This window comes from Oreochromis niloticus, unplaced genomic scaffold (assembly GCF_001858045.2).
Source record: "Oreochromis niloticus isolate F11D_XX unplaced genomic scaffold, O_niloticus_UMD_NMBU tig00007649_pilon, whole genome shotgun sequence".
In the NCBI taxonomy this organism is placed as follows: domain Eukaryota; kingdom Metazoa; phylum Chordata; class Actinopteri; order Cichliformes; family Cichlidae; genus Oreochromis; species Oreochromis niloticus.
Window position 1 is genome coordinate 16,693 of NW_020328690.1, and position 13,307 is coordinate 29,999.

The window sequence follows — 13,307 nt, forward strand, 5'->3', positions numbered from 1 at the left end:
TGAAAGCAAGAAGCAATCCTGGTCTACAATAGGCACAAATACAAATTGGATAACTTAGAGAGGATGCTGGCACCTCGAGTTGTTGAAGGAAAACTAACTGATGGCTGCTGGCTTTTTTCTCCAATTCGCTGGATGTCTTGGGATACAATATCTTTGTCCCGCTGGAAACAACTTCACTGAAGTGGGGGAGTCCTCTACACCCTACAAATGAAGATCCTGGGAGAGCTGGGGCACATGCTCGTGACCTCAACAACTGCAAGACACCCATGTCCCTGATTCTCAGCCACTTCTGCCATTGATCTCAAGATACAGTAGTCTGAACCAGAGTGTGACCCACACCCCACCAACAAAATGAGAAGAATGTGCAAAAGGCGCACCTCCAGGATTGGAACAGCAGCCCCTTGCACCAAGTGTAGAAAGTGTGCCTACAAAAACCACTCTAATGTGGTTAGTACATCTTGCTGCTAATGAGGATGCACACAGAAGCACACACATATTGGAATATAAATTTTGATCATTTTATTGGTGATTTCAGGGGTTATATGGTCATTAAATTGCCTTTCTGGCCACTAACACACCATGTGTGATTTTCTTTTTGGCCATTCATCCCCCCCCAAAGAAAGAAAAAATAAATAAATAAATAAAGTAAAAATAAATCATTGTTACAGTTACTGTTACTGACCTTCAATGATGATAAAAAAATATTAGGTTTCATCATTCATATGCTAAAAAATGTGAACTTTATCACTATTGGAAGGTTGCCGGTTCGAGCCCCGGCTTGGACAGTCTCGGTCGTTGTGTCCTTGGGCAAGACACTTCACCCGTTGTCTACTGGTGGTGGTCAGAGGGCCCGGTGGCGCCAGTGTTCGGCAGCCTCGCCTCTGTCAGTGCGCCCCAGGGTGGCTGTGGCTACATGTAGCTTGCCATCACCAGTGTGTGAATGTGTGCGTGAATGGGTGGATGACTGGATGTGTAAAGCGCTTTGGGGTCCTTAGGGACTAGTAAGGCGCTATACAAATACAGGCCATTTACCATTTACCATATTTTCCCCCAAAAGCGTAGTAATAATACGTAATCTGGCTGGTATTCAAAGGGTATAATATCTGAATTTAAATTATATTTTGGTTTTCATGACTAGAAGCGGTGCTAATTTAAAAACTCAAGTCAATGAAAGTAGAAAAATGTTTTAATATATATTAATTTTATAGCATTTTGTAAACATAAACAGGGGGTGGCCATTTTTGGCCACGAACAAGCTGAGAGGGATTTTTTTTGTTTTTCTGTCACTGCACAAAAAACAAACATGCATAAAACTCATTGATACTTTTAATTATTGCTACGCATCTAACCTCCATCATGGTTAGAAAATAAATCAGTTTGCATGTATTATTTAGAAAAAAAAATGGGGATTTTATGCTTTTATCCCTTTGTAAATCATTAAAATGATGTGATTTAACTGGTATTTAAAAGGTTAAAATTCTGAATTTGATTGATATTTTGGTGTTGATGAACAGCACTGATGCTAATCTAAAAATCAAGTCAAAAAAAGTGGAAATTTTTCTTAATATATATGAATTTTATAGCATTTTGTAAATGTAAACAAGGGGTGGCCATTTTTGGCCACGAACAAGCTGAGAGGGAGTTTTTATGTTTTTGCTCTCTCTGCACAAAAATAACAATGCATTATAATCAATGTTATAATTATAGTCAATATACCAGCTAGCCCAACTTCAGTAACCCTACAAACGTCACTGCTGTTTACTTTCCTGTCTTCATTTATGTTGGAAGTGATAGCAGAGCTGTACGGGTGGCTGTAGCTCAGGAGGTAGAGCTGGTCACCTACTGATCGGAAGGTTGGCGGTTTGATCCCTGGCTCCTCCAGTCTGCATGTCAAGTATCCTTGGCAAGGTACTAACCCCAACACCAACCGATGCATCCATCGGAGTGTGAATGTACTGAGTGTGAAAGCACTGAGTGTAGATAAAGTGACTGGGTGAATGTGGCATGTTGTATAGAGCGCTTTGAGTACTCCGGGAGAGTAGAAAAGCGCTATGTAAGAATTAGTCCACTCACGTTTTAATTTGTTTCATAAGTCCCTCAGTCAGAACATGGTATATTATATTTAGATGGAAGCTAGCGAGCTAACTCCCTGCTAACTTCTAACTCCGTTAAATGTCATGAATTCCATTCATTTCATTTTATTACATTGACATTCCATGTCATTTTATTACAGATGAAAGAATTTAGACAGTTTTTCAACTCTCAGCAATGCTACAGTGATCATTTGACTTAACGACCTGCAGCGGAGTTTGGGCCCAGACATGGCTAATGACGTCAGACTTAAAGACCGGATTGCATGGCCTGTGTGTGACGTCACTTATCAGCGATCGCCGATCACAGGGCGTTTGTATGAGGTGACTTATGAGCGATCGCCGATTACAGGGTTTGCGTGTGACATTACTTGTCAGCGAACGTTGATTCTAGGGCGTGTCTATGACATGAAGTATGAGTGGTCGCCGATCGCAGGGCATGTATGTGGCATGGCTTATGAGCTTTTGCCAATAGGAGGGCGTGTGTGTAACGTCACGTATTAGCGATAGCAGGGCGTGTATGTAATGTGACATTTTTTGTGATCGCCAATCAAAGGGCGTGTGTGACATTACTTGTCAGCGATTGCAGGGTGACGTTGTGTGTCTGACGTTTCTTATCAACGATCGACGATCCCAGGGCGTTTGTGTGACATAGCTTATGAGTGACCACCAATTGCACTTATCAGTGATTGCTGCTCGCAGGGTCTGTGTGGGACGTGACATTCAACCACTTTGACTGAGTCTGCTTTTAACTGACCTCACGTAGTTAAGAAGGATCTCACTGACTTGGGCCTGAAAGACTCCTGGTGCATTTGCTCACCCAAATGTTATTTTAACCTCTTAGGACCTGGCGTCCACATATGTGGACATCACATTTTTGGGTTGTCTAGACCAAAATACAAAGTTTTGCTCTACAAGGGCTTGATATCCATCATCATCATCAGCAGCATCATTTATTTATATAGCACTTTAAAAACACACCTGGTAGACCAAAGTGCTGTACAATACTAATATGCACATAGTAATAAAAAAAATAAAATACAAAAATAAAATAAAATAAAATATCAGTTACCCACAGAGTTAAAAGCCAAGGAATAAAAATAGGTTTTTAATAAAGACTTAAAAACTGGCACTGATGTAGCCTGTCTAATATGGAGAGGAAGGTTATTCCAAAGCATCGGCGCTGCAACAGAGAACGCTCGGTCTCCTCTAAGTTTCAGCCGTGACTTTGGGACAGAAAGCAGCAACTGCTCAGCTGACCGAAGGGAACGAGTGGGGACGTGGGGCTTCAACAAGTCAGACAAATTAACAGGTGACAGACCATTTAGAGCTTTAAAAACCAATAAAAGGACTTTAAAACGGATCCTAAATTCAATTGGAAGCCAGTGTAGAGAGGCCAATATCGGAGTGATGTGATCAAATTTTCTTCTGCCAGTTAAAAATCGTGCCGCAGCATTTTGCACTAATTGCAAGCGTGACAAAGTGCCCTGCCCAACCCCTATTAAAAGAGAATTACAATAATCTAAACGTGAGGTAATAAAGGCATGAATAACATTTTCCAAGTCACGCTTGGAAAGAAAGGGCTTAACCTTTGATAAACCTTTGATAAACTTTGATAAACGTCTGATTTTACCACCCCGTTTACATGGTCATCAAAGGTAAGTGCAGAATCAATTTTAACTCCAAGATTTGTGATCGAACTCTTTAGTTGGGAAGTTAAAGCTGCAAGATCAACATCCGGAGTATGAGAAGAACGATTTGGGCCAAATAAAATTGCTTCTGTCTTCCGATCATTAAAATTTAAAAAGTTTTTTGCCATCCATGCTTTGACATCAGTAAGGCAGTCAAGCAGAGTTCGAGTTGGGAGACTATCAGAAAGACTAAAGGGTAAGTAGAGCTGGCAGCCATCTGCGTATAGATGGAATGGCACTTTATGTTTCTGACAATTTAGGGTCATTCAAGTAGTCCATCAACTGAGTATAAACAATCCTTTCCAGAATCTTACTAAGAAAGGGAAGCTTAGAGATGGGTCTAAAATTTGATATGACTGAACTGTCTAAAGTAAAGGATGTATGACTGCATGCTTCAATTCCCTAGGTACTTGACCAGACAAAAGACTAGTATTAATAATGTTCAGAATGTGTGGTCCAATGATAGGAAATACCTTTTTGAGAAAGCGGGGAGGAACAACGTCATTTGGAGAGCCACACGGTTTAGCTTTCAACACAAGTTTCTCTAAATCAGATAAAACAATTGGTAGAAAAGCAGACAACAGACTTGAGCAAGAACCATGCATGGCTGGGTCAGCAATAGGTAGAGTCGGAGGTCTCAAACTAGCAACCTTGTCCACAAAATAATTAAGAAACTTATTGCACATAACTGCAGAAGAGTGCAAAAGAATATAGCCTTCCGGATTAATTACAGAATTTATAGTGTTGTATAGAACACGAGGGTTATGCGAGCTGGCAGCAATAAGTTGAGAAAAATAGGAGTGCTTGGCAGCCTTTACTGCTCTCTGATAGACTTTCCAGCTAGTCTTAAGAGCTTCCATAGAGACACACAGCCTATCTTTTTTCCACCGTCTTTCACATCTTCTACATTCTTTTCTAGTGGCTCTGGTAAAATCAGTTAGCCAAGGACTAGCCTTTGGCTTGCATTGTCTGAATATAAAAGGAGCGACAGCGTCGAGGACAGATTTACAAGCAGAATCCAAATACGAAACTAATCCATCTGAGGTGGACAACTCAGGAGGATAAGAAATAAATTGGTCAAACAATATGGAAAACCGCTCGGCAGTATCTGAGCCAAAAGCACGATAACGAGTCACGTGGTATCATGCATATCCACTTACGAGGACAGTATATTGCCACTGTCATATCAAAATTTTAAATGAATGTCCTCATATCTGGATCTCATTTTTCTCAGAGATAAAAATCAGGTAAAAAAACCCCCCCAAAACAAATCCGGTAATTCTATGTTTTTACATTCATCAGGTCCCAATCAGCCCAAATAGCAAAGAAATTAAAAATGCATGCCATGAGAGATTTCTGGTCTTAGGAGGTTAAAATACTTTAAGTGACCTATTTGGGTTTAAAAATTGTACTGATATCTAGAAGGCAAAGGAACATCAGGGAGGAAATCTATGGAGCGGTCATACTGATAACCTCAGTCACATCCCTCTGACTTTGTTTAAGGGTATTTTATTGACTTAATACCACGTGACTGTGGCCTTGTGTTATACCCACTCTGCTGCAGTGATGCTGCAGACAAACACAAACACTGTGTGATTAGACATTCAAGAAGAGCCTCTTAAAGATGGTCTGTGCCTCTTGACCTAAACACATAATCTGGTTAAATCTGATTTATGTTCATTAATGCTCCCAATGTAAATTAAAGTAATAAATTGGTTACTGTTTAATTACAGAAGTACGTTTGTGACCATAAAGATGTAAGCCTTGGACCATCGGGATAAAATGTGGTTGGGAAACATAACAATCATTGATAAAGCTTCATCAGTAGCTCGAGCAAGACCTCAAAACCTTCGATCATGGGTGGTTAGCAGACTGTGGTTGTACCATGCAGCATTATAACATGCAGTAAATTGCAGGTTAAAGCAGTATGCTTACACATTGTTAAACGAGGAAAGGGAACTACCGGTAATGTGGCTGTCACATTACCCTTTTGTCCCATTTCATCCCAGGACTTGATTAAATTGGTACTCACTTTCTACAGTACTTAAAACTGATTAGTAGGATGACCTGAAACTGCAAACATTCAAACATTCAGGCCAAGTAAGAATAGGTTGGTGAATGTATTAATCTTCTACAATACACAAATTAATAAATAAACAGGAGAAAGTTACAGTCCTAACAGAATCATGCAAGTTTTGACCAGGAGATTAAACTCATGCAAATTACCTCCACCAGGCTCATGAAAACATTGTCCTGCTTATAGATAGCAGATCATTTCTGTCAGTGTGTCAGGATGGTTTATATTTGAGCTTTTTGTTTACAGAGAACAAGTTTTCTTCATTTTTTCAAAGGATTACAAAAGTCTGTGAATCCCCAAATTGTTCAGTTTGTCTTTTTGCTCCCCATCAGGTCACTTTCACCATGTGACAAAAACAACTCCCCACTGTACACACTCAGGCCACCAACAACTTTCTAAATCCTCAATAAAAAGCTGACAGGCTGCAATGATGCTCCAAATAACTTATTATAAAAGAAATACACAGAAAATATTATGAAAATTGGTTTATTTTATATCTCCTAGTTTTAAATGAAGAGATAAAAACATGTATAAAACATCACAAACTGCAATATTGTATAAATGCTTACATCCTGCTGATGCAATGGAGACATCTTCCAGTGACAGTGTTCATCCGTGTGTGTGTGTGAGAAGGTTCCTAAACCCAGTGACACAGAAATGATGTCCACAACTCCCTCTGTGCAGGCGGGGTCAGGTCCCTCCTCACGTTGGGTGAAGAGGGGTGGTGCTGGGGCCGGTCAGATATAAAGTGCTGAGAGTGGATCTTTGGTCCTCTGTGCAGCTCTGTCCACTCTCAGCTGTTCCAGGATTGCTAAAGACACTGCCCTGCAAAGCAATAACACAAGAAAGTTGTCATTTTAACACACAACAGATTTTCATTGTTGGTAGTTGCAGTATGTTGTTAAAACGCAATTTTAAATCCAACATACACACATGAAAACTATAAATAAACTTAAACCTACAGTGCTGCTGACATCGAACCATGACTTATACCAACTACTGGAAGAATTTAGTCTTCAAGACAGTTTGTAGTCAATGTGAGGTGATAGCTTACATAGTTGGAAAACAGCTCCACTCTCCAGTTTGTCCTTTGGTCATCCATCCTTCTCATCAGGTCGGGGTAAGGCTGTCGTCTGGGTGGGGTGTTGAGTGTCTGAAGTGCTGAATGCTGGGAGAGGACAAGTGTAAAGCACCTGAATTGAAAGACAAAAACAGAAAAATACGAATTCACAGATCACTGATTTGTTAAATTTAATTTTCTTCTTTTACATCTACTAAAGATAGCTTTTAGAAGCACAAACAGCCGAGAGGTGAACACATTCAGAAAAACAATGAAACGATCTCCTTCTGCTCACAGAACGGACATTTGTCAAAGTCAAAGTCAATTTTATTTGTCAATTTCTTCAAATGTACTTGCCATACAAAGGAATTGAAATTACGTTTCACACTGTCCCATGCGTAAACATTGACAACAATAAAGTGCAGATGCACAACAAAAACAGTCCTAACAATAAGGTAATATAAAATAAAAAAGTGCAGGTAGACTTAAGGCATTATATTTAGGTAACATACAGGATATAACAAGACAAGACCGAACATATGATAAAGTGTTCCAACAGTGTGCCCTGGAAAGTAGTATACTAGTCTACTTGAGGTAGTCCCAGGTTGTGGTTGGTAAGGGTTTTTGTTTTAATGCAGCATAAGACTGTAGCAGCAGTAGTAGTAATATAAATAATATAAATAGTGCTAAAAAAATACTAAAAATATATAGCAGCAGGTGTGTGCAATTGCAATGCAGAGGTAGTTGTTTCCAGTCAGGAGTGTTTTCCAGTTCTTGGTTCAGAGTGTTTCCTTGTTGGGGAGTGTGCGTGGGTGGGGGGGTGGGGAGGGTAGAGTCCAGTCTGTCTTCCTATACTCCTGCCAGTCTGGTGGTTCTGCTGGCTGGGAGCCGGGAGAGGAGAGAGTTCAGCAGTCTCACAGCCTGGTGGATGAAGCTGTTGGTGAGCCTGGTAGTGCAGGAGCGGAGACTTCTGTATCTCTTTCCAGAGGGCAGGAGGCTAAGCAGACAGTGCGCGGGGTGGGTTGCATCGTTGACAATTGTGATGGCTTTGCGGGTGAGGCGGGTGGTGTAGATGTCTTGCAGGGAGGGGAGTGGTACACCAACTATCCTCTCAGCTGTTCTCACAATGCGTTGTAGAGCTTTCCTGTTATAGTCAGTGCAGCTACCGCCCCACACAGTGATGCAGCTGGAAAGGATGCTTTCAATGGTTCCTCTGTAGAATGTGGTCAGGATGGGTGGTGGAGCACTTGCCCGCTTGAGTTTGCGCAGGAAATAGAGGCGCTGTTGTGCTTTCTTGGCCAGTGATGCTGTGTTGGTGGTCCAGGAGAGGTCCTCACTGATGTGCACCCCCAGGAACTTGGTGCTGCTCACCCTCTCCACCGCTGCGCCGTCGATGGTCAATGGGGGGTGACAGGTGTGGCCTCTCTGGAAGTTGACAATAACCTCCTTGGTCTTGCTAACATTTAGCAGCAGGTTGTTGTCTCTGCACCACGTGGTCAGGAGCTCAACCTCTTTCCTGTAGTGGGTCTCATTGCCCTTGGTGATGAGCCCCACCAGCGTTGTATCGTCCGCAAACTTCACAAGGTGGTTGGAGCTGTAGGTTGGTGAGCAGTCATGTGTCAGCAGGGTGAAGAGCAGAGGACTGAGCACACAGCCTTGTGGAGCCCCCGTGCTCAGGGTGATGCTGTTTGAGACCTTGTTGCCCACACGCACCGCTTGAGGCCTCTGGCTGAGGAAATCCAGCAGCCAGTTGCAGAGGGAGGTGCTGAGGCCCATTTGTCTTCCAGAGCAGCGTTAATAACAGAAACAAAAGAGTTTACAGCAACAATGCCATGAAGAATTCTCCACTGCAAGTCTGCATGTTTTTTCGTGAGGGGAGGTTTGTAAAGGGATCTCCATGCTGGTTTGATGTCAGGTGCCAAGGAGAGATGGGTCCTCCACACCGTGTCATTGCGTCCATTCAGCTTGTCTTGATTGAGAGTTTTACCAGCAGCCTATACAAAGTTTTTCCAGAGGCCCCTTCCAGGGACACCCCCGCAACATCCACATTTATTTTCAGTACACTGGTAATGTCACGGTACAGAACCTGAATCACTGCTACAAAACCTGGGCTGAAGCCAAAAGCAGTTAAAGTGTGCCACAAATATTGGCGTTCAACCCGGTCAAAAGCTTTTTCGTGGTCTAGAGAAATGAGACCAACATCAAAACATCTCTAATCAAAGTGACATTATCACTTATCAGCCTGCCGGGCACGCAATACGTTTGGTCTCCATGAACGACAAAAGCCAGCACGTCTCGAAGTCTGGTGGCCAGGACTAAGCAAAAGAAAGTCTGTACAGAACAACGAGACTGGTCTCCAGTTCTTCAAATTGCGTAGAGCTCCCTTCTTTGGCAGCAGATGGGCACGGAGTCACTTTAATTAAAGGTCAGAAAATAGAGCAAGTACAATCATATAAATATCTTGGGACCATAATCAATGAAAAACTGAACTTTGATCAGAATTGCAAATCAGTTTGTAAAAGGGTCACCAGCACCTTTATTGCCTTAGGAAACTTGCTCATTTCCACATTGACCAAAGAATTTTAACTTTGTTTTATCGTTCTTTTATTGAGTCTGTTTTATCCTTTTGTTTGGTGGCATGGTTTGGTCAGACCTCTGTCACAGAGAAAAGCTCTCTAAATCAGATAGTGAGATGGTCCAGTCGTCTGATAGGTGAGCCACAGTCTTGTTTAGCCTCCCTGTACTCTAAGCAGGTAAGGAGGATGGCTTTATCAATCCTTAAAAATGGTTCCCATCCTCTAAGGGGTGAATTTCAGCTTCTTTCCTCAGGACGGAGGTTTCTATTTCAAAGATGCAGGACAAAGCGTTATAAAAATAGCTTTGTCCCTGTTGCTATCACTGAATTAAATAAGAACTGTTTTTGTTTTTCATTCGAAATATTAAATTACTATATATGTGCTACAGTGAGGTTTATTAGGTATGTGTGTTTTGAAGGGATGCCAAATGCTATCATTTTTCTGTAAAGCAAATTTACCTTGCCTATGGGTATAAATAAAGTTACCTTGACCTTGAGAGTGATGATCGCCCTTCTACAGCTCAGAGGCAGCAAGCCTCTCTGCAGACTATCTGTGACAACCTCCAGCAAATCCTCACCCATCACAGACCAAAAGGCTTTGTAGAACTCAACAGGAAGACCATCCATGCCAGGAGTTCTACCATTCTGAAAAGTCATCAGAGCAGTATGAAGTTCATGCAAAGTTGGCTGAACCTCCAGTTTTCGATTGGCTGGAGCCGCCACTGAGGGAGTCCCTTGAAGAAGCTATTGCACAAACTGGGATTTTCTGAGAAATCACTCTTAAAAAGGTCCTTATAAAAGCTGACAATCATATGACCCCCTATGAGCAAGCACTTTGGCGACAGTGGGAAGGAAAAACTCCCTTTTAACAGGAAGAAACCTCTGGCAGAACCAGGCTCAGGGAGGGGCGGCCATCTGCTGCGACCGGTTGGGGTGAGAGAAGGAAAACAGGATAAAGACATGCTGTGGAAGAGAGACAGAGATTAATAACAGGTATGATTCAATGCAGAGAGGTCTATTAACACATAGAGAGTGAAAAAGGTGACTGAAAGGAAAAACTCTATGCATCATGGGAATCCCCCGGCAGCCTACGTCTATTGCAGCATAACTAAGGCCCTAACTATATGCTTTACCAAAAAGGAAAGTTTTAAGACTAATCTTAAGTTAGGATTAGTGTCTGTCTCCTGAATCCAAACTGGAAGCTGGTTCCACAGAAGAGGGCCTGAAAACTGAAGGCTCTGCCTCCAGTTTTACTTTTAATAATCTAAGAATAGAATATTATGGTCAACAGTATCGAACACATGGTCAACACTAGCAGGACAAGCACAGAGATGAGTCCACTGTCAGAGCCCATAAGAAGATCATTTGTAAATTTCACTAAAGCTGTTTATGTGCTGTGATGGGCTCTGAAACCTGACTGCAACTCTTCAAATAAGCCATTCCTCTGCAGATGATCTGTTACCTGTTTGACAACTACTCTTTCGAAATGTTTGATATGAAAGGAAGGTTGGAGATTGGCCTATAATTAGAAGAGACAGCTGGGACTAGGGATGGCTTTTTAAGTAAAGGTTTAACTACAGCCACCTTGAAGGCCTGTGGTACATAGCCGATTATTAGAGATAGGTTGATCATATTTAAGATCGAAGAATTAATTAATGGCAGGACTTCTTTCAGCAGTCTTGTGAAGAAGTTCATGAAGTCATTACTAGTTAACGTTAAAGGGATTGTTGGCTCAGTAGAGCTCTGACTGTTTGTCAGCCTGGCTACAGTGCTGAAGAGAAACCTGGGTTGTTCTTATTTTCTTCAATCAGTGACGAATAGTAAGATGTTCTGGCTTTGCGGAGGGCTTTCTTATAAAGGAGCAAACTATTTCTCCAGGCTAAATGATGATCCTCTACATTTGTGACACGCCATTTCCTCTCCAGCTTACGAGTTATCTGCTTTAGGCTACATGTTTGAGAATTATACCACGGAGTCAGGTACTTCTGATTTGAGGCCTTAGTTTTCACAGGAGCTACAGTATCCAGAGTCGTACGTAGTGAGGAGGAAAAATTATTAACAAGATAATCGACCTCTGTGGAGTAGCGTTCAGATAGCTGCTCTGCTCTATGTTGGTACAGGGCATTGAAGATGATAACAGTGGGTGGATTATATTCTTAAACTTAGTTACAGCACTTTCAGAAAGACATCTACTTTGATAAAGTCTACTCTCCACTGCTGTGTAATCAGTTATTGTAAATGTAAATGTTATCAGGAAATGATCAGACAGCAGAGGGTTTTAGGAACACTGTTAAATGTTCAGTTTCTATGTTATATGTTAAAACAAGATCTAGAGTGTGATTAAAGTGTGGGTGGGTTCTTTTACATTTTGAGAGAAGCCAATTGAGTCTAATACGATTAAATGCCATGTTGAGGCTGTCATTTTAGCATCTACATGGATGTTAAAATCACCCACAATAATTATTTTATCTGAGCTGAGCACTAAATCAGATAAAAAGTCTGAGAAATCAGAGAGAAACTCTGTGTAAGGCCCAGGTGGACGATAGATGATAACAAGTAAGACTGGTTTCTGAGTTTTACAGCTGGGGTGGACGAGGCTAAGCATCAGGCTTTCAAATGAATTAAAGTCTGTCTTGGTCTTTCGTTGATTAATAGGCTGGTGTGAAAAATTGCTGCCACACCCCCCTCGGCCTGTGCTTCGAGGTTTCTGGTAGTTAGAATGACTCGGGGGTGTGATTCATTTAAACTAACATAATCATCCGGCTGCAACCAGGTTTCTGTAAGGCAGAGTAAATCGATTTGTTGATCAATTATTAAATCATGTACCAACAGAGACTTGGAGGAGAGAGACCTAATATTTAATAATCCACATTACACTGTTTTACTCTTTGGTTCAGATGTGGATACTGTATTGTTCTTTCTTTGTGATTTTTATGTTTAAGTTGTTTATTGCTGGTGTTTAGTTTGTTTTTGTCTTTTGGAGCTGACACAGTCTCAATGGAGATGGGTTTTGGCGGGTAGCAGGAGGAGAGAAGCTGCAGAGAGGCGTGTAAGACTGCAACTCTGCTTCCTGGTCCAACTCTGGATAGTCATATTTGGGGGTTTAATAAATTGGTCCATATTTCTAGAAATGAGAGCTGCTCCATCCAAAGTGGATGGATGCCGTCTCTCCTAACAAGACCAGGTTTCCTCCAGAAGGTTTGCCAATTATCTATGATAAATTTAGAAGATTCATTTGTTCATTTTGTTTGACTCAAAATAAATATCAGCCAGACTCAAGAACACTAGTTTCTAGTTTATAAATCAAAATTAGACGAGCAAATCAGAACATTAGTCGATTACCAGCTTTTACAGTGGATGGGTTGTGTATCCCAATGATCCAAACTGGTCTGGCTGATGGACCAGACAAGAGGGATTCAAGAAAGCCTTGTGTCATGTGCTGGATCGGTTACCCAGTGTTTTGAGTTTTGTTCTGATTTGATGTTGATTTTCAATGTTATCTATATAGTGTTAGGTTTTGTTCTCAGCTTTCTAGGTTTTAGTTTCTTCCTGTGCCTCCTCTGTTGAGTGTCTAGTTATCCTGTCCATGTGTTCTCTCTGTGCTCTGTTTCATGTCCCTGAGTCTGTGTATGTAAATTCAGTCTGTGGATTTCCTGTTTTACTTTGAAGGTCTATGTCTCTTGTCTCGTCATGTTAATTAGGATCAGCTGTGCCTCCTTCCTGTTTGCCTTGTTTCCCTCCATGTGTATATATAGTGTGTAAAGGCTGGTGGGTTTTTTTGGAGTTGTCTGGCATCAGGTGAGGGCTCCTAGCT

General features: G+C 41.5%; 1 long non-coding RNA gene across 1 annotated transcript; it reads right to left on the minus strand.

The window, feature by feature from the left end:
• Positions 1 to 6,348: 6,348 nt before the first annotated feature.
• Positions 6,349 to 10,207, minus strand: LOC109197988 (uncharacterized). The gene is made up of 3 exons (XR_002058991.2): positions 9,980 to 10,207; positions 6,913 to 7,051; positions 6,349 to 6,683 (listed from the first exon to the last, which is right to left on the minus strand). It is a non-coding gene; the product is annotated as an uncharacterized LOC109197988 (long non-coding RNA).
• Positions 10,208 to 13,307: the final 3,100 nt, after the last annotated feature.